The 21,023-nt window shown below is 45.4% G+C and overlaps 1 protein-coding gene across 3 annotated transcripts in view; it reads left to right on the top strand.

The window, feature by feature from the left end:
* The first annotated feature begins 11,702 nt into the window (after positions 1-11,702).
* Positions 11,703-21,023, top strand: part of camta2 (calmodulin binding transcription activator 2) — a 159,148-nt gene continuing 149,827 nt past the window's right edge. For all 3 annotated transcript variants that reach the window (XR_008761461.1, XM_055939155.1, XM_055939154.1), the window contains exon 1: positions 11,703-11,801. The gene's annotated coding sequence lies outside the window, so the exon portion shown is untranslated. The remainder of the gene's footprint in view (positions 11,802-21,023) is intronic.

Here is a 21,023-nt window from a genome sequence, read left to right as displayed (position 1 = left end):
TGGACTCAAATCAATGAAAATCTAATTTCAAGGGTCAATTCATGTTTAGTCATGTATTCACAGTACCTTGACTTTTTCCACATTGTTAGCCTGTAAAATGTATTAAATAGATTGTTTCCCGTCACTAGCCTACACACAGAACCCCCATTATGTGAAAGTGGAATGTTTGACATTTCTTCCAATTAAAAATGAAAAGCTGAAATGTCTTGAGTCAATAAGTATTCAACTCCTTTGTTATGACAAGCCTACATACTTTCAGGAGTAGAAATGTGCTCAACAAAAGTTGCAGGAACTCTGAATGACTGCCTCATCTCTGTACCCCACACATACAATTATCTATAAGGGCACTCAGTTGAGCAGTGGATTTCAAACACAGATTCAACCACAAAGACCAGGGAGGATTTATAATGCCTCACAAAGAAGGGCACCTATTGGTAGATGGGTTAAAGAAAAAGATATTGAATATCCCTTTGAGCATGGTGAAGTTATTAATTACACTTTGGATGGTGTATCAATACACCCAGTCACTACAAAGATACTGGCGTCCTTCCTAACTCAGTTGCCGGAGAGGAAGGAAACCGCTCAGGTATTTCACCATGAGGCCAATGATGAGTTTGAAACATTTATAGTTGAATGGCTGTGGTAGGAGAAAACTGAGGATGGATCAACATTGTTACTTCACAATACTAACCTAAATGACAGAATGAAAAGGAAGCCTGTACAGCATAAAAATATTCCTAAACATGCATCCTGTTTGCAACAAGGCACTAAAGTAATACTGCAAAAGAATGTGGCAAAACAATTAACTTTGTCCTGAATACAAGGTGGCAAATCCACTCTTTATATTGTCAAGCATGGTGGTGGCTACATCATGTTATGGGTATGCTTGTAATTGTTAAGGACAGGAGTTTTTCTGGATAAAAAAAACGAATAAAATGGAACTAAGCACAGGCAAAATCCTTTCGTAAAACCTGGTCGTCTGCATTCCACCAGACACAGGGAGATTAATTCACCTTCCAGCAGGACAATAATCTAAAACAAAAGGCCAAATCTACACCGGAGTTGCTTACCAAGATGACAAGTAGACGGTTCCTGAGTGGCCGACTTCCAGTTTTGACTTAAATCTACGGCAGACCTGGAAATGGTTGTCTAGCAACGGGCAAATGTTTCACAACCCAGGTGTGGGAAGCTCTTAGAGGTTTTACCCAGAAACACTCACAGCTTAGAGGTTTACCCAGAAACACTCACAGCTCTCAGAGGTTTACCCAGAAACACTCACAGCTCTGAGGTTTACCCAGAAACACTCACAGCTCTTAGAGGTTTACCCAGAAACACTCACAGCTCTCAGAGGTTTACCCAGAAACACTCACAGCTCTCAGAGGTTTACCCAGAAACACTCACAGCTCTCAGAGGTTTACCCAGAAACACTCACAGCTCTCAGAGGTTTACCCAGAAACACTCACAGCTCTCAGAGGTTTACCCAGAAACACTCACAGCTCTCAGAGGTTTACCCAGAAACACTCACAGCTTAGAGGTTTACCCAGAAACACTCACAGCTTAGAGGTTTACCCAGAAACACTCACAGCTTAGAGGTTTACCCAGAAACACTCACAGCTTAGAGGTTTACCCAGAAACACTCACAGCTCTCAGAGGTTTACCCAGAAACACTCACAGCTCTCAGAGGTTTACCCAGAAACACTCACAGCTCTCAGAGGTTTACCCAGAAACACTCACAGCTCTCAGAGGTTTACCCAGAAACACTCACAGCTCTGAGGTTTACCCAGAAACACTCACAGCTCTCAGAGGTTTACCCAGAAACACTCACAGCTCTCAGAGGTTTACCCAGAAACACTCACAGCTCTCAGAGGTTTACCCAGAAACACTCACAGCTCTCAGAGGTTCACCCAGAAACACTCACAGCTCTTAGAGGTTTACCCAGAAACACTCACAGCTCTTAGAGGTTTACCCAGAAACACTCACAGCTCTCAGAGGTTTACCCAGAAACACTCACAGCTTAGAGGTTTACCCAGAAACACTCACAGCTCTCAGAGGTTTACCCAGAAACACTCACAGCTCTTAGAGGTTTACCCAGAAACACTCACAGCTCTCAGAGGTTTACCCAGAAACACTCACAGCTCTCAGAGGTTTACCCAGAAACACTCACAGCTCTGAGGTTTACCCAGAAACACTCACAGCTCTTAGAGGTTTACCCAGAAACACTCACAGCTTAGAGGTTTACCCAGAAACACTCACAGCTCTTAGAGGTTTACCCAGAAACACTCACAGCTCTTAGAGGTTTACCCAGAAACACTCACAGCTCTTAGAGGTTTACCCAGAAACACTCACAGCTCTTAGAGGTTTACCCAGAAACACTCACAGCTCTTAGAGGTTTACCCAGAAACACTCACAGCTCTTAGAGGTTTACCCAGAAACACTCACAGCTCTTAGAGGTTTACCCAGAAACACTCGCAGCTTAGGGGTTTACCCAGAAACACTCACAGCTTAGAGGTTTACCCAGAAACACTCACAGCTCTCAGAGGTTTACCCAGAAACACTCACAGCTCTCAGAGGTTTACCCAGAAAGACTCACAGCTCTTAGAGGTTTACTCAGAAACACTCACAGCTTAGAGGTTTACCCAGAAGCACTCACAGCTCTCAGAGGTTTACCCAGAAAGACTCACAGCTCTTAGAGGTTTACTCAGAAACACTCACAGCTTAGAGGTTTACCCAAAAACACTCACAGCTTAGAGGTTTACCCAAAAACACTCACAGCTTAGAGGTTTACCCAGAAACACTCACAGCTCTCAGAGGTTTACCCAGAAAGACTCACAGCTCTTAGAGGTTTACTCAGAAACACTCACAGCTTAGAGGTTTACCCAGAAACACTCACAGCTCTCAGAGGTTTACCCAGAAAGACTCACAGCTCTTAGAGGTTTACTCAGAAACACTCACAGCTTAGAGGTTTACCCAGAAACACTCACAGCTTAGAGGTTTACCCAGAAACACTCACAGCTCTTAGAGGTTTACCCAGAAACACTCACAGCTCTTAGAGGTTTACCCAGAAACACTCACAGCTCTTAGAGGTTTACCCAGAAACACTCACAGCTCTTAGAGGTTTACCCAGAAACACTCACAGCTCTTAGAGGTTTACCCAGAAACACTCACAGCTCTTAGAGGTTTACCCAGAAACACTCACAGCTCTGAGGTTTACCCAGAAAGACTCACAGCTCTCAGAGGTTTACCCAGAAACACTCACAGCTCTCAGAGGTTTACCCAGAAAGACTCACAGCTCTCAGAGGTTTACCCAGAAAGACTCACAGCTTAGAGGTTTACCCAGAAACACTCACAGCTTAGAGGTTTACCCAGAAACACTCACAGCTTAGAGGTTTACCCAGAAACACTCACAGCTCTCAGAGGTTTACCCAGAAAGACTCACAGCTCTTAGAGGTTTACTCAGAAACACTCACAGCTTAGAGGTTTACCCAGAAACACTCACAGCTTAGAGGTTTACCCAGAAACACTCACAGCTTAGAGGTTTACCCAGAAACACTCACAGCTCTTAGAGGTTTACCCAGAAACACTCACAGCTCTTAGAGGTTTACCCAGAAACACTCACAGCTCTTAGAGGTTTACCCAGAAACACTCACAGCTCTTAGAGGTTTACCCAGAAACACTCACAGCTCTTAGAGGTTTACCCAGAAACACTCACAGCTCTTAGAGGTTTACCCAGAAACACTCACAGCTCTGAGGTTTACCCAGAAACACTCACAGCTCTCAGAGGTTTACCCAGAAACACTCACAGCTCTCAGAGGTTTACCCAGAAACACTCACAGCTCTCAGAGGTTTACCCAGAAACACTCACAGCTCTCAGAGGTTTACCCAGAAAGACTCACAGCTTAGAGGTTTACCCAGAAACACTCACAGCTTAGAGGTTTACCCAGAAACACTCACAGCTCTCAGAGGTTTACCCAGAAACACTCACAGCTCTGAGGTTTACCCAGAAACACTCACAGCTCTTAGAGGTTTACCCAGAAACACTCACAGCTTAGAGGTTTACCCAGAAACACTCACAGCTCTTAGAGGTTTACCCAGAAACACTCACAGCTCTCAGAGGTTTACCCAGAAACACTCACAGCTCTCAGAGGTTTACCCAGAAACACTCACAGCTCTGAGGTTTACCCAGAAACACTCACAGCTCTTAGAGGTTTACCCAGAAACACTCACAGCTTAGAGGTTTACCCAGAAACACTCACAGCTCTTAGAGGTTTACCCAGAAACACTCACAGCTCTTAGAGGTTTACCCAGAAACACTCACAGCTCTTAGAGGTTTACCCAGAAACACTCACAGCTCTTAGAGGTTTACCCAGAAACACTCGCAGCTTAGAGGTTTACCCAGAAACACTCACAGCTTAGAGGTTTACCCAGAAACACTCACAGCTTAGAGGTTTACCCAGAAACACTCACAGCTCTCAGAGGTTTACCCAGAAAGACTCACAGCTCTTAGAGGTTTACTCAGAAACACTCACAGCTTAGAGGTTTACCCAGAAGCACTCACAGCTCTCAGAGGTTTACCCAGAAAGACTCACAGCTCTTAGAGGTTTACTCAGAAACACTCACAGCTTAGAGGTTTACCCAGAAACACTCACAGCTTAGAGGTTTACCCAGAAACACTCACAGCTCTTAGAGGTTTACCCAGAAACACTCACAGCTCTTAGAGGTTTACCCAGAAACACTCACAGCTCTTAGAGGTTTACCCAGAAACACTCACAGCTCTTAGAGGTTTACCCAGAAACACTCACAGCTCTTAGAGGTTTACCCAGAAACACTCACAGCTCTTAGAGGTTTACCCAGAAAGACTCACAGCTCTCAGAGGTTTACCCAGAAACACTCACAGCTCTCAGAGGTTTACCCAGAAAGACTCACAGCTCTCAGAGGTTTACCCAGAAAGACTCACAGCTTAGAGGTTTACCCAGAAACACTCACAGCTTAGAGGTTTACCCAGAAACACTCACAGCTCTCAGAGGTTTACCCAGAAAGACTCACAGCTCTTAGAGGTTTACTCAGAAACACTCACAGCTTAGAGGTTTACCCAAAAACACTCACAGCTTAGAGGTTTACCCAGAAACACCCACAGCTCTCAGAGGTTTACCCAGAAAGACTCACAGCTCTTAGAGGTTTACTCAGAAACACTCACAGCTTAGAGGTTTACCCAGAAACACTCACAGCTCTCAGAGGTTTACCCAGAAAGACTCACAGCTCTTAGAGGTTTACTCAGAAACACTCACAGCTTAGAGGTTTACCCAGAAACACTCACAGCTTAGAGGTTTACCCAGAAACACTCACAGCTTAGAGGTTTACCCAGAAACACTCACAGCTCTTAGAGGTTTACCCAGAAACACTCACAGCTCTTAGAGGTTTACCCAGAAACACTCACAGCTCTTAGAGGTTTACCCAGAAACACTCACAGCTCTTAGAGGTTTACCCAGAAACACTCACAGCTCTTAGAGGTTTACCCAGAAACACTCACAGCTCTTAGAGGTTTACCCAGAAACACTCACAGCTCTGAGGTTTACCCAGAAACACTCACAGCTCTCAGAGGTTTACCCAGAAACACTCACAGCTCTCAGAGGTTTACCCAGAAACACTCACAGCTCTCAGAGGTTTACCCAGAAACACTCACAGCTCTCAGAGGTTTACCCAGAAAGACTCACAGCTTAGAGGTTTACCCAGAAACACTCACAGCTTAGAGGTTTACCCAGAAACACTCACAGCTCTCAGAGGTTTACCCAGAAACACTCACAGCTCTTAGAGGTTTACCCAGAAACACTCACAGCTCTCAGAAACACTCACAGCTCTCAGAGGTTTACCCAGAAACACTCACAGCTCTGAGGTTTACCCAGAAACACTCACAGCTCTTAGAGGTTTACCCAGAAACACTCACAGCTTAGAGGTTTACCCAGAAACACTCACAGCTCTTAGAGGTTTACCCAGAAACACTCACAGCTCTTAGAGGTTTACCCAGAAACACTCACAGCTCTTAGAGGTTAGACAGATAGACTCACAGCTGTAATCACTGCCAAAGGAGCTTCTACAAAGTATTGACTCAGGGGGTGTGAATACCTATGTAAATGAGATGTTTCTGGGTTTAATTTTTAATACATCTGTAAAAATGTAGACACATTTTTTTTCACTTTGTCAAAATGGGGTATTGCGTGTAGATAGACGAGAAAAACAATATTCAATCAATCTTGAATTCAGACTGTAACAACAAAATGTAATAAGTCAAGGGGTCTGAATACTTTCTGAACGCTCTGTATAAGACGTGACACAGGTGTAAACTAAAATATATATCACAGACAAGCCTGAAGAAGAGGACAGACACATGAATATAACTCGGCTATTGTATGAATGACTGGTTACATAAAATACATGTTAAATGGCTAGTAGCCAGATAAGGTACCCCTGAAGGACCCAGTATTCAGTCAGGCAGCTCGAAGCAGATGTGTCCCAGCATGCAGTGGTCTGATAGGGAGCTGACAATACATACATGATGTACCTCTCATCACCAAAGCCATGTTAGCATTTGCTGCACATGTTGCAGCACAACAATTGTTAGTATCATTGATATTTACGGGCAAATTCACATTCATGCTCAAAAAAATAAAGGGAACACTAAAATAACACATCCTAGATCTGAATGAATGAAATATTCTTATTAAATACTTTTTTCTTTACATACTTGAATGTGCTGACAACAAAATCACACAAAAATGATCAATGGAAATCAAATGTATCAACCCATGGAGGTCTGGATTTGGAGTCACACTCAAAATTAAAGTGGAAAACCACACTACAGGCTGATCCAACTTTGATGTAATGTCCTTAAAACAAGTCAAAATGAGGCTCAGTAGTGTGTGTGGCCTCCACGTGCCTGTATGACCTCCCTACACCTGGGCATGCTCCTGATGAGGTGGCGGATGGTCTCCTGAGGGATCTCCTCCCAGACCTGGACTAAAGCATCCGCCAACTCCTGGACAGTCTGTGGTGCAACGTGGCGTTGGTGGATGGAGCGAGACATGATGTCCCAGATGTGCTCAATTGGATTCAGGTCTGGGGAACGGGCGGGCCAGTCCATAGCATCAATGCCTTCCTCTTGCAGGAACTGCTGACACACTCCAGCCACATGAGGTCTAGCATTGTGTTGCATTAGGAGGAACCCAGGGCCAACCGCACCAGCATATGGTCTCACAAGTGGTCTGAGGATCTCATCTCGGTACCTAATGGCAGTCAGGCTACCTCTGGCGAGCACATGGAGGGCTGTGCGGCCCCCCAAAGAAATGCCACCCCACACCATGACTGACCCACCGCCAAACCGGTCATGCTGGAGGATGTTGCAGGCAGCAGAACGTTCTCCACGGCGTCTCCAGACTCTGTCACGTCTGTCACATGTGCTCATGTGCTCAGTGTGAACCTGCTTTCATCTGTGAAGAGCACAGGGCGCCAGTGGCAAATTTGCCAATCTTGGTGTTCTCTGGCAAATGCCAAACGTCCTGCACGGTGTTGGGCTGTAAGCACAACCCCCACCTGTGGACGTCGGGCCCTCATACTACCCTCATTGAGTCTGTTTCTGACCGTTTGAGCAGACACATGCACATTTGTGGCCTGCTGGAGGTCATTTTGCAGGGCTCTGGCAGTGCTCCTCCTTGCACAAAGGCGGAGGTAGCGGTCCTGCTGCTGGGTTGTTGCCCTCCTACGGCCTCCTCCACGTCTCCTGATGTACTGGCCTGTCTCCTGGTAGCGCCTGCATGCTCTGGACACTACGTTGACAGACACAGCAAACCTTTTTGCCACAGCTCGCATTGATGTGCCATCCTGGATGAACTGCACTACCTGAGCCACTTGTGTGGGTTGTAGACTCCGTCTCATGCTACCACTAAAGTGAGAGCACCGCCAGCATTCAAAAGTGACCAAAACATCAGCCAGGAAGCATAGGAACGGAGAAGTGGTCTGTGGTCACCACCTGCAGAACCACTCTTTTATTGGGGGTGTCTTGCTAATTGCCTATAATTTACACCTTTTGTCTATTCCATTTGCACAACAGCATGTGACATTTATTGTCAATCAGTGTTGCTTCCTAAGTGGACAGTTTGATTTCACAGAAGTGTGATTGACTTGGAGTTACATTGTGTTCCCTTAATTTTTTTGAGCAGTGTTTATGGTCTTGTGGTGGTCTGGTACCATGCTGCTTTCTAGGGATCTTCCCCCCTCCACCTGAAATGCAATGACAACACGAACAACAATAAGCTAAATCAGTCAGTCATTTGGCTAACTAGCCTAATTAAAAACATCGTGCACAATCTTAGACAAATTATACCAAAAACAATGCAGCATATTTGCCAACTTTTTAAATCAATAAACAGGCAGTGGAATTAGTTTGCCAAAAAGTGCAAGCAAATATCTATTTTTCATTGTCTAGAAACCTAACATTATTAGCTACAGTGATGGTGGGAGTTTTCCCCCGGCAGTTTCAATTTAGCTAACGTTAGCTAACTACATGTTGTTGACAGCTAGCGAATGGCATTTAAATCAACTTGATCAATCAGATGGTTAACTAGTACATTCATGTGATTCCCCCTCGCATCTAAAGGTGCCTGGTGAAGCTAACTTTAGCCAGTTGATAGTAAAGGGTTCATGTCAGAAACCAGCTCGCTAAAGTGGGTGGGTATAATTTGTGGAAAGTTCAAACAGGAATCTGTTCCGAAAACTTCGTAAAGTACAAGGTTGCCAACAAACAACGCATACAAAGTAACATGATCAATCCACCTAGCTAACCAGCTGCCGAATAGGCATCAACTCACCATGTAACCTATTCTTAATGTTAGTTGATGGGCCAACAGAGTGAGGACAGACATTTTTCAGACATGGTGCGTAAATAGCCCACTCCCTACCCGGTATTTTATTCTGCCGCTATACAACTTTGTATGCGTTGTTTGTTGGCAACCTTGTTATTTACGAAGTTTTTGGAACAGATTCCTCATGGATTTTTAACAACAACAAAAAACATGTACAAATATAAAAATAAGATGGCGTTTAAATCTAGATCGTTTGTCGTAAATAGATCGTTTAATTCTAATACTTCAGGCCGAATAACGTTACTTTGTAGAAATGACTTATCTTCCAAGCTACTTCCTGAGATTGTATAGTTGGGCCAATCCAGCCAATGGTTGCAGCAACAGGCAGCAGTGGTTTGGGCTGATTGGTCAGGACTAAAAGGTAATGCCCCCAATGCGCAAATCATTTTATTTTGATTGCGAATCTCTTTCTACAAACGTACAAAACTTGTGAGTCTTTGTTTATGAATCTTTGGTACTGTGACAACAGTGACAGAACTCCCAGCGCAGTTTAACAATCTGCAGGTGTGTTTTTGATTCACAGCAGAATAGTGATAGTCGTAAATGGACTTGTAATAACTCAGAAAATAAATTATGCTTAAAAATCCTATTGAATGTATTCAAATGTCAAGTTACAAGTTTGTAACTGTTGTAAAAAATGATCACAAAACACGAAACAAGCTTGCAAAATGAAATGACACATTTGGGACTCATACTTGCACCCACAAATCTCAGTGGGAAACCACAACATTCAACATACACACTCATAGGGTTCTGGATCCATGTGTTTATGGATAATTCCTATTTCATCTGACCGCGCATCATCATTATTATCCCAAACTGCTGCAGGATTATTCTCCTCCTGTAACAAAAGGAGTCAGATTAAGATCCAACATCTGTGAATGGCCATGGCTAAGTCAGGTGGAAGTTGTACCATTATGTTCATGATTCATGTTGTTAAGCCTTGAAGCTGTTTTACATTGATATTTTACATTGTTAACATAGTGGCTGTTTTACTCAGGGTTATTTTTTTATTTTGTATCCCACTTAGATGGAATATTATGATTGTCCAGGTGAGGACTGATAACCTATAGCAGGTATCATGAGGACTAATAAACACTAGAATGTATCATGAGGACTGATAACCTATAGCAGGTATCATGAGGACTGATAACCTATAGCAGGTATCATGAGGACTGATAACCTATAGCAGGTATCATGAGGACTGATAACCTATAGCAGGTATCATGAGGACTGATAACCTATAGCAGGTATCATGAGGACTGATAACCTATAGCAGGTATCATGAGGACTGATAACCTATAGCAGGTATCATGAGGACTGATAACCTATAGCAGGTATCATGAGGACTGATAACCTATAATGATATAACATAAAGATGATTGTGTCTGAGGAAAAGTACAGATTATTTTGGTTATTCTAATTTCATATAAAATGTTATGTATTTTCTTTTTGTATTTGTATTTTTTAGCTTGAGTCAAACTAATGTCTGGTTGACAACGTGTCAGATAAAGCTTCCTGGACATAGTGGTTCCATGTGTTGTATCCTGATTTGTCCACTAGATGGCAGTGCTCCATGTGTTGTATCCTGATTTGTCCACTAGACGGCGGTGCTCCATGTGTTGAAATGGTGTAATAATGCACACTGATAAATTACATTAACTGGCTGCAGACATGGAGGATACTTTAAATATAAGTTGTCCCTATCAACAGATCTAGGATCAGATTCCCCTACCTCCAATCCTGACCTGAGCCATTAGAGGGATAATACATATCTGACCATGTATCAGTGGTCAGCTGATGTGTAATCATGTCTGGTGGATAGTAGTGCTACCCCAGTAGTAACGTGTGATGTTGAAGCTACAGGTCAGCTAGAGAAGATAAGCCTGTTGAATAATCACGACGGGAAAAATAATCAAATTAAAGTTTGAAGAAAACATGAATATTGATATTTATTCTCAACTATTTATTCTACCCAAGCTGAGTACGTAAAGTAATGGGGAAGCTGTTCATAGTCCTTCTATAATGATGCTGGTGTATAACTAACTGTGGATACATAGTCCTTCTATAAGGATGATGGTGTGTAACTAACTGTGGATACATAGTCCTTCTATAATGATGATGGTGTGTAACTAACTGTGGATACATAGTCCTTCTATAATGATGATGGTGTAAAACTAACTGTGGATACATAGTCCTTCTATAATGATGATGGTGTGTAACTAACTGTGGATACATAGTCCTTCTATAATGATGATGGTGTGTAACTAACTGTGGATACATAGTCCTTCTATAATGATGATGGTGTGTAACTAACTGTGGATACATAGTCCTTCTATAATGATGATGGTGTAAAACTAACTGTGGATACATAGTCCTTCTATAATGATGATGGTGTGTAACTAACTGTGGATACATAGTCCTTCTATAATGATGATGGTGTGTAACTAACTGTGGATAAAGCTGGGGACTGTTGTAGAATATGGTAACTGTATTATTATGGCTAGAATTAATTATTATTATTAGATAATCTACAGCTAGGAACTGTACTGACTGCTAGGTAGGCTATTCACCAGAGTGAGGCCCTTCTCTCTCTCTGCATCTCCCTGGATCCCTACATCACACGTCTTCCTGGCTGTCTACTCTTTTTTCTCCATCCCGTTCTCTTTTTCTGTCCTCTCCTCCTGTCTCTCCGCTCCTCCTTATTGACCTGTCTCCCTCCGAGACCAGTCCGCTATTTCCCTTTCTGGCTCACCTCCCTGTCTTTCTTCTTTACATAATCCGACAATCTCTCCCTCTCTCTCTCTCTCTCTCTCTCTCTCTCTCTCTATCTACGGAGTGACGTCGGTGTTAAGAAGAAGATGGCGGCGCCAGGAAAGGCGGAAGGTGGTAAGTCTTGGTCCTCTCCATTCTGTTCTGGCTTTCTGGTTGTTTTGAGTGCGCTGTCAACGGTCCGGCATCGGGTCTGTCGCCGGTGACCAGACTCCGGGGTCGGAGAGGCAAGGTGTGTCGGGTGGATGTCTCCTCTTAGAGAGTACTTGGATCTGACAACGCTAGATAGCGACAGATCGCCATTTCAACAATAAAATACACACCATTAAATGCCACTATGCGAATAAGCATCCCATATTATGATGATGTGTTGTCTAGCTGTTGTTGTCTATTGAATCAGTGATTTACTGTTGTTATTTGGTGCTGAGATAGTTAGATGTTGCTAGTTGGTTAGGCGCCGTCGGTAGCAATGCTTTTTGAGTTCCGGGCGAAGGGAAGGAAGCTGAGTGGTTTTAGCCGGTGGATGGGAATCCAGGGGAGGGCAGGGGACAGCAGGCGAGCCGCCGGACTGGGCCTAGCCACCGGAGGATACCTGACAGCTGGGTGTGTCGGTGTACCGGGGGTCGGTAAACATGATAAACATGACACACACACACACACCATGTTGTGTTGTCACTTGTCAGAGAGAGTTGACAGCCGCGGTGGTGTCGTCCAGGCGTGGTTTGTTTACAGGGGCAATCCATAGTTGCTACATCAATGTTGGGATATACAAATGAATGATACGTACCCATTGAAGAATATAACCATTAAATGCCTCATAAGCTTAGTTCAACCCATCAGAACCCAAATATAAGTGTGTTATACTCCAATGGTTGTAAACAAACACTAGATAGCCTCCAAACATGGTTGCAACTGTTACTTTGATATCGGGGATGGTCAGTCCTTGAAACCATAGCTCTGTCGATTTGAGAATGGTCATCTTTCTCCAGCCCTCAGCTTTTTACCAAAACGGGTGGGGAGGACACTTTGTTATTGTTTCAACTGCTGATTACGGCTTTAACAGTTGTGATGTCAGTGGGACTTTGAACTGTTTTTTTTTTTTACTAAGAATTAGTTTATATTAAACATCCACATTTCTAACTGCTGTAATTCAGCTGAATTACTGTCTTTGAGGATTGCCAGCTGGTGTGTTCACTTGATATCCCTGTTTTGTGTTTACTGAGAGTCTCGTCTGTCTCGTCTGTCTGTCTGTCTGTCTGTCTGTCTGTCTGTCTGTCTGTCTGTCTGTCTGTGTGTGTGTGTGTGTGTGTGTGTGTGTGTGTGTGTGTGTGTGTACTCTTCATTAACTAATTGATAAAGGGGATACTGTTACACGCTGTGGGCCGATCCCTGCTCTACTTGTCAAATCAAATCAAATTTTATTTGTCACATGCGCCAAATACAACAGGTGTAGACCTTACAGTGAAATGCTTACTTACAAGCCCTTAACCAACAATGCAGTTTTAAGAAAATACCTAAAAAATAAGTAAGAGATAAGAATAATAAATAATTAAAGAGCAGCAGTAAATAACAATAGCGGGGCTATATACAGGGGGTACCGGTACAGAGTCAATGTGGAGGCTATATACAGGGGGTACCGGTACAGAGTCAATGTGGAGGCTATATACAGGGGGTACCGGTACAGAGTCAATGTGGAGGCTATATACAGGGGGTACCGGTACAGAGTCAATGTGGAGGCTATATACAGGGGGTACCGGTACAGAGTCAATGTGGAGGCTATATACAGGGGGTACCGGTACAGAGTCAATGTGGAGGCTATATACAGGGGGTACCGGTACAGAGTCAATGTGGAGGCTATATACAGGGGGTACCGGTACAGAGTCAATGTGGAGGCTATATACAGGGGGTACCGGTACAGAGTCAATGTGGAGGCTATATACAGGGTGTTACGGTACAGAGTCAATGTGGAGGCTATATACAGGGGGTACCGGTACAGAGTCAATGTGGAGGCTATATACAGGGGGTACCGGTACAGAGTCAATGTGGAGGCTATATACAGGGTGTTACAGTACAGAGTCAATGTGGAGACTATATACAGGGGGGTACCGGTACAGAGTCAATGTGGAGGCTATATACAGGGTGTTACGGTGCAGAGTCAATGTGGAGGTTATATACAGGGTGTTACGGTACTGAGTCAATGTGGAGGCTATATACAGGGGGCACCGGTACAGAGTCAATGTGGAGGCTATATACAGGGGGTACCGGTACAGAGTGAATGTGGAGGCTATATACAGGGGGTACCGGTACAGAGTCAATGTGGAGGCTATATACAGGGTGTTACGGTACAGAGTCAATGTGGAGGCTATATACAGGAGGTACCGGTACAGAGTCAATGTGGAGGCTATATACAGGGTGTTACGGTACAGAGTCAATGTGGAGGCTATATACAGGGGGTACCGGTACAGAGTCAATGTGGAGGCTATATACAGGGTGTTACGGTATAGAGTCAATGTTTAGACTATATACAGGGTATTACGGTTCAGAGTCAATGTGGAGGCTATATACAGGGGGTACCGGTACAGAGTCAATGTGGAGGCTATATACAGGGGGTACCGGTACAGAGTCAATGTGGAGACTATATACAGGAGGTACCGGTACAGAGTCAATGTGGAGGCTATATACAGGGTGTTACTGTACAGAGTCAATGTGGAGGATATATACAGGGGGTACAGGTACAGAGTCAATGTGAAAGCTATATACAGGGGGTACCGGTACAGAGTCAATGTGGAGGCTATATACAGGGGGTACCGGTACAGAGTCAATGTGAAAGCTCTATACAGGGGGTACCGGTACAGAGTCAATGTGGAGGCTATATACAGGGGGTACCGGTACAGAGTCAATGTGGAGGCTATATACAGGGTGTTACAGTACAGAGTCAATGTGGAGGCTATATACAGGGTGTTACGGTACAGAGTCAATGTGGAGGCTATATACAGGGGGTACTGGTACAGAGTCAATGTGGAGGCTATATACACGGGGTACCGGTACAGAGTCAATGTGGAGGCTATATACAGGGTGTTACGGTACAGAGTCAATGTGGAGGCTATATACAGGAGGTACCGGTACAGAGTCAATGTGGAGGCTATATACAGGGTGTTACGGTACAGAGTCAATGTGGAGGCTATATACAGGGGGTACCGGTACAGAGTCAATGTGGAGGCTATATACAGGGTGTACCGGTACAGAGTCAATGTGGAGGCTATATACAGGGGGTACCGGTACAGAGTCAATGTGGAGGCTATATACAGGGGGTACCGGTACAGAGTCAATGTGGGGGCTATATACAGGGGGTACCGGTACAGAGTCAATGTGGAGGCTATATACAGGGTATTACGGTACAGAGTCAATGTGGAGACTATATACAGGGTGTTACGGTACAGAGTCAATGTGGAGGCTATATACAGGGTGTTACGGTACAGAGTCAATGTGGAGGCTATATACAGGGTGTTACGGTACAGAGTCAATGTGGAGGCTATATACAGGGGGTACCGGTACAGAGTCAATGTGGAGGCTATATACAGGGTATTACGGTACAGAGTCAATGTGGAGGCTATATACAGGGGGTACCGGTACAGAGTCAATGTGGGGGCTATATACAGGGGGTACCGGTACAGAGTCAATGTGGAGGCTATATACAGGGTATTACGGTACAGAGTCAATGTGGAGACTTTATACAGGGTGTTACGGTACAGAGTCAATGTGGAGGCTATATACAGGGGGTACCGGTACAGAGTCAATGTGGAGGCTATATACAGGGTGTTACGGTATAGAGTCAATGTTTAGACTATATACAGGGTATTACGGTTCAGAGTCAATGTGGAGGCTATATACAGGGGGTACCGGTACAGAGTCAATGTGGAGGCTATATACAGGGGGTACCGGTACAGAGTCAATGTGGAGACTATATACAGGAGGTACCGGTACAGAGTCAATGTGGAGGCTATATACAGGGTGTTACTGTACAGAGTCAATGTGGAGGATATATACAGGGGGTACAGGTACAGAGTCAATGTGAAAGCTATATACAGGGGGTACCGGTACAGAGTCAATGTGGAGGCTATATACAGGGGGTACCGGTACAGAGTCAATGTGAAAGCTCTATACAGGGGGTACCGGTACAGAGTCAATGTGGAGGCTATATACAGGGGGTACCGGTACAGAGTCAATGTGGAGGCTATATACAGGGTGTTACAGTACAGAGTCAATGTGGAGGCTATATACAGGGTGTTACGGTACAGAGTCAATGTGGAGGCTATATACAGGGGGTACTGGTACAGAGTCAATGTGGAGGCTATATACACGGGGTACCGGTACAGAGTCAATGTGGAGGCTATATACAGGGTGTTACGGTACAGAGTCAATGTGGAGGCTATATACAGGAGGTACCGGTACAGAGTCAATGTGGAGGCTATATACAGGGTGTTACGGTACAGAGTCAATGTGGAGGCTATATACAGGGGGTACCGGTACAGAGTCAATGTGGAGGCTATATACAGGGGGTACCGGTACAGAGTCAATGTGGAGGCTATATACAGGGTGTACCGGTACAGAGTCAATGTGGAGGCTATATACAGGGGGTACCGGTACAGAGTCAATGTGGAGGCTATATACAGGGGGTACCGGTACAGAGTCAATGTGGGGGCTATATACAGGGGGTACCGGTACAGAGTCAATGTGGAGGCTATATACAGGGTATTACGGTACAGAGTCAATGTGGAGACTATATACAGGGTGTTACGGTACAGAGTCAATGTGGAGGCTATATACAGGGTGTTACGGTACAGAGTCAATGTGGAGGCTATATACAGGGTGTTACGGTACAGAGTCAATGTGGAGGCTATATACAGGGGGTACCGGTACAGAGTCAATGTGGAGGCTATATACAGGGTATTACGGTACAGAGTCAATGTGGAGGCTATATACAGGGGGTACCGGTACAGAGTCAATGTGGGGGCTATATACAGGGGGTACCGGTACAGAGTCAATGTGGAGGCTATATACAGGGTATTACGGTACAGAGTCAATGTGGAGACTTTATACAGGGTGTTACGGTACAGAGTCAATGTGGAGGCTATATACAGGGTGTTACGGTACAGAGTCAATGTGGAGGCTATATACAGGGTGTTACGGTACAGAGTCAATGTGGAGGCTATATACAGGGGGTACCGGTACAGAGTCAATGTGGAGGCTATATACAGGGTGTTACGGTACAGAGTCAATGTGGAGGCTATATACAGGGGGTACTGGTACAGAGTCAATGTGGAGGCTATATACAGGGGGTACCGGTACAGAGTCAATGTGGAGGCTATATACAGGGTGTTACGGTACAGAGTCAATGTGGAGGCTATATACAGGGTGTTACAGTACAGAGTCAATGTGGAGGCTATATACAGGGGGTACCGGTACAGAGTCAATGTGGAGGCTATATACAGGGTGTACCGGTACAGAGTCAATGTGGAGGCTATATACAGGGGGTACCGGTACAGAGTGAATGTGGAGGCTATATACAGGGTGTACTGGTACAGAGTCAATGTGGAGGCTATATACAGGGGGTACCTGTACAGAGTCAATGTGGAGGCTATATACAGGGGGTACCGGTACAGAGTCAATGTGCGGGGGTGTCGATGTAATTGGTAATTGAGGTAATATGTACATGTAGGTAGAGATTAAAGTGACTATGCATAGATAATAACAGAGAGTAGCAGCAGCGTTCCGGGGGGGGGGGCGGATCCTCAACGTTCTACAGCTGCACCATCGAGAGCATCCTGACCTGGTTACATCACCGCCTGGTACGGGAACTGCTCAGCATCCGACCGTAAGGCGCTACAGAGGGTAGTGTGTATGACCCAGTACATCACTGGGGCCAAGCTTCCTGCCATACAGGACCAATATACAGAGGATGGTGTCAGAGGATGGCCCAAAAATTGTCAAAGACTCCAGTCACCCAAGTCCTAGACTGTTCTCTCTGCTACTGCATGGCAAGCGATACCAGAGTGCCAAGTCAAGGTCCTAAAAGCTCGTTACCTGCTTCTACCTCCAAGCCATAAGACTACTAATCAAATGTCCCCCCACACTGCTGCTACTTGCTGTTTAGTATCTATGCATAATCACTTTACCTCTACCTATATGTACAAATTACCTCGACTAACCTGTGCCCCGCACATTAGTTTATTTAGAAAATATTTTCTGAAGTCTATTTCTTGAACTTGTAAGTAAGCATTTCACGGTAAGGTCCTGTTGTATTCGGTGCATGTGACAATTTTTTACATTTGACTATGGCTGGTCATTCAATGTATGTGTTTGAGGTTGGTTACATGACAGGGTGGCCTGAACATGTGACAGCTGGTTTGTTAGGTGACTGCTGGTTTGTTTGGTGACAGGGTGGCCTGAACATGTGACAGTTGGTTTGTTATGTGACAGCTGGTTTGTTTGGTGACAGGGTGGCCTGAACATGTGACAGCTGGTTTGTAATGTGACAGCTGGTTTGTTAGGTGACAGGGTGGCCTGAACATGTGACAGCTGGTTTGTTAGGTGACAGCTGGTTTGTTAGGTGACAGGGTGGCCTGAACATGTGACAGCTGGTTTGTTAGGTGACAGGGTGGCCTGAACATGTGACAGCTGGTTTGTTAGGTGACAGGGTGGCCTGAACATGTGACAGCTGGTTTGTTAGGTGACAGGGTGGCCTGAACATGTGACAGCTGGTTTGGTTACGTGACAGGATGGCCTGAACATGTGACAGCTGGTTTGTTAGGTGACAGGATGGCCTGAACATGTGACAGCTGGTTTGTTAGGTGACAGGGTGGCCTGAACATGTGACAGCTGGTTTGTTAGGTGACAGGGTGGCCTAAACATGTGACAGCTGGTTTGTTAGGTGACCGCTGGTTTGTTCCGTGACAGGGTGGCCTGAACATATGACAGCTGGTTTGTTAGGTGACAGGGTGGCCTAAACATGTGACAGCTGGTTTGTTAGATGACAGGGTGGCCTGAACATGTGACAGCTGGTTTGTTAGGTGACAGGGTGGCCTGAACATGTGACAGCTGGTTTGTTAGGTGACAGCTGGTTTGTTTGGTGACAGGGTGGCCTGAACATGTGACAGCTGGTTTGTTAGGTGACTGCTGGTTTGTTTGGTGACAGGGTGGCCTGAACATGTGACAGCTGGTTTGTTATGTGACAGCTGGTTTGTTTGGTGACAGGGTGGCCTGAACATGTGACAGCTGGTTTGTTAGGTGACCGCTGATTTGTTTGGTGACAGGGTGGCCTGAACATGTGACAGCTGGTTTGTTAGGTGACAGGGTGGCCTGAACATGTGACAGCTGGTTTGTTAGGTGACAGCTGGTTTGTTAGGTGACAGGGTGGCCTGAACATGTGACAGCTGGTTTGGTTGGTGACAGGGTAGCCTGAACATGTGACAGCTGGTTTGGTTGGTGACAGCTGGTTTGTTAGGTGACAGGGTGGCCTGAACATGTGACAGCTGGTTTGTTAGATGACAGGGTGCCTTGAACATGTGACAGCTGGTTTGTTAGGTGACAGGGTGGCCTGAACATGTGACAGCTGGTTTGTTAGGTGACACGGTGGCCTGAACATGTGACAGCTGGTTTGTTAGATGACAGGGTGGCCTGAACATGTGACAGCTGGTTTGTTAGGTGACAGGGTGGCCTGAACATGTGACAGCTGGTTTGTTAGGTGACAGGGTGGCCTGAACATGTGACAGCTGGTTTGTTAGATGACAGGGTGGCCTGAACATGTGACAGCTGGTTTGTTAGATGACAGGATGGCCTGAACATGTAAAATGTGGTTTGTTAGGTGACAGGCTGGCCTGAACATGTGACAGCTGGTTTGTAAGGTGACAGGCTGGCCTGAACATGTGACAGCTGGTTTGGTTACGTGACAGGGTGGCCTGAACATATGACAGCTGGTTTGTTATGTGACAGCGTGGCCTGAACATGTGACAGCTGGTTTGTTAGATGACAGGATGGCCTGAACATGTGAAATCTGGTTTGTTAGGTGACAGGCTGGCCTGAACATGTGACAGCTGGTTTGTTAGGTGACAGGCTGGCCTGAACATGTGACAGCTGGTTTGGTTACGTGACAGGGTGGCCTGAACATATGACAGCTGGTTTGTTATGTGACAGGGTGGCCTGAACATGTGACAGCTGGTTTGTTAGATGACAGGATGGCCTGAACATGTGAAATCTGGTTTGTTAGGTGACAGGCTGGCCTGAACATGTGACAGCTGGTTTGTTAGGTGACAGCTGGTTTTTTTGGTGACAGGGTGGCCTGAACATGTGACAGCTGGTTTGGTTACGTGACAGGGTGGCCTGAACATGTGACAGCTGGTTTGTTAGGTGACAGCTGGTTTGTTAGGTGACAGGGTGGCCTGAACATGTGACAGTTGGTTTGTTTGGTGACAGGGTGGCCTGAACATGTGACAGCTGGTTTGTTAGGTGACTGCTGGTTTGTTTGGTGACAGGGTGGCCTGAACATGTGACAGCTGGTTTGTTAGGTGACTGCTGGTTTGTTTGGTGACAGGGTGGCCTGAACATGTGACAGCTGGTTTGTTTGGTGACAGGGTGGCCTGAACATGTGACAGCTGGTTTGTTAGGTGACTGCTGGTTTGTTTGGTGACAGGGTGGCCTGAACATGTGACAGCTGGTTTGTTAGGTGACTGCTGGTTTGTTTGGTGACAGGGTGGCCTGAACATGTGACAGCTGGTTTGTTATGTGACAGCTGGTTTGTTTGGTGACAGGGTGGCCTGAACATGTGACAGCTGGTTTGTAATGTGACAGCTGGTTTGTTTGGTGACAGGGTGGCCTGAACATGTGACAGCTGGTTTGTTAGGTGACCGCTGATTTGTTTGGTGACAGGGTGGCCTGAACATGTGACAGCTGGTTTGTTAGGTGACAGGGTGGCCTGAACATGTGACAGCTGGTTTGTTAGGTGACAGCTGGTTTGTTAGGTGACAGGGTGGCCTGAACATGTGACAGCTGGTTTGGTTGGTGACAGGGTAGCCTGAACATGTGACAGCTGGTTTGGTTGGTGACAGCTGGTTTGTTAGGTGACAGGGTGGCCTGAACATGTGACAGCTGGTTTGTTAGATGACAGGGTGGCCTGAACATGTGACAGCTGGTTTGTTTGGTGACAGGGTGCCTTGAACATGTGACAGCTGGTTTGTTAGGTGACAGGGTGGCCTGAACATGTGACAGCTGGTTTGTTAGGTGACACGGTGGCCTGAACATGTGACAGCTGGTTTGTTAGATGACAGGGTGGCCTGAACATGT

This window comes from Salvelinus fontinalis, chromosome 11 (genome assembly GCF_029448725.1).
Source record: "Salvelinus fontinalis isolate EN_2023a chromosome 11, ASM2944872v1, whole genome shotgun sequence".
Taxonomy (NCBI): domain Eukaryota; kingdom Metazoa; phylum Chordata; class Actinopteri; order Salmoniformes; family Salmonidae; genus Salvelinus; species Salvelinus fontinalis.
This window is presented reverse-complemented; position numbering and strand designations above follow the sequence as displayed.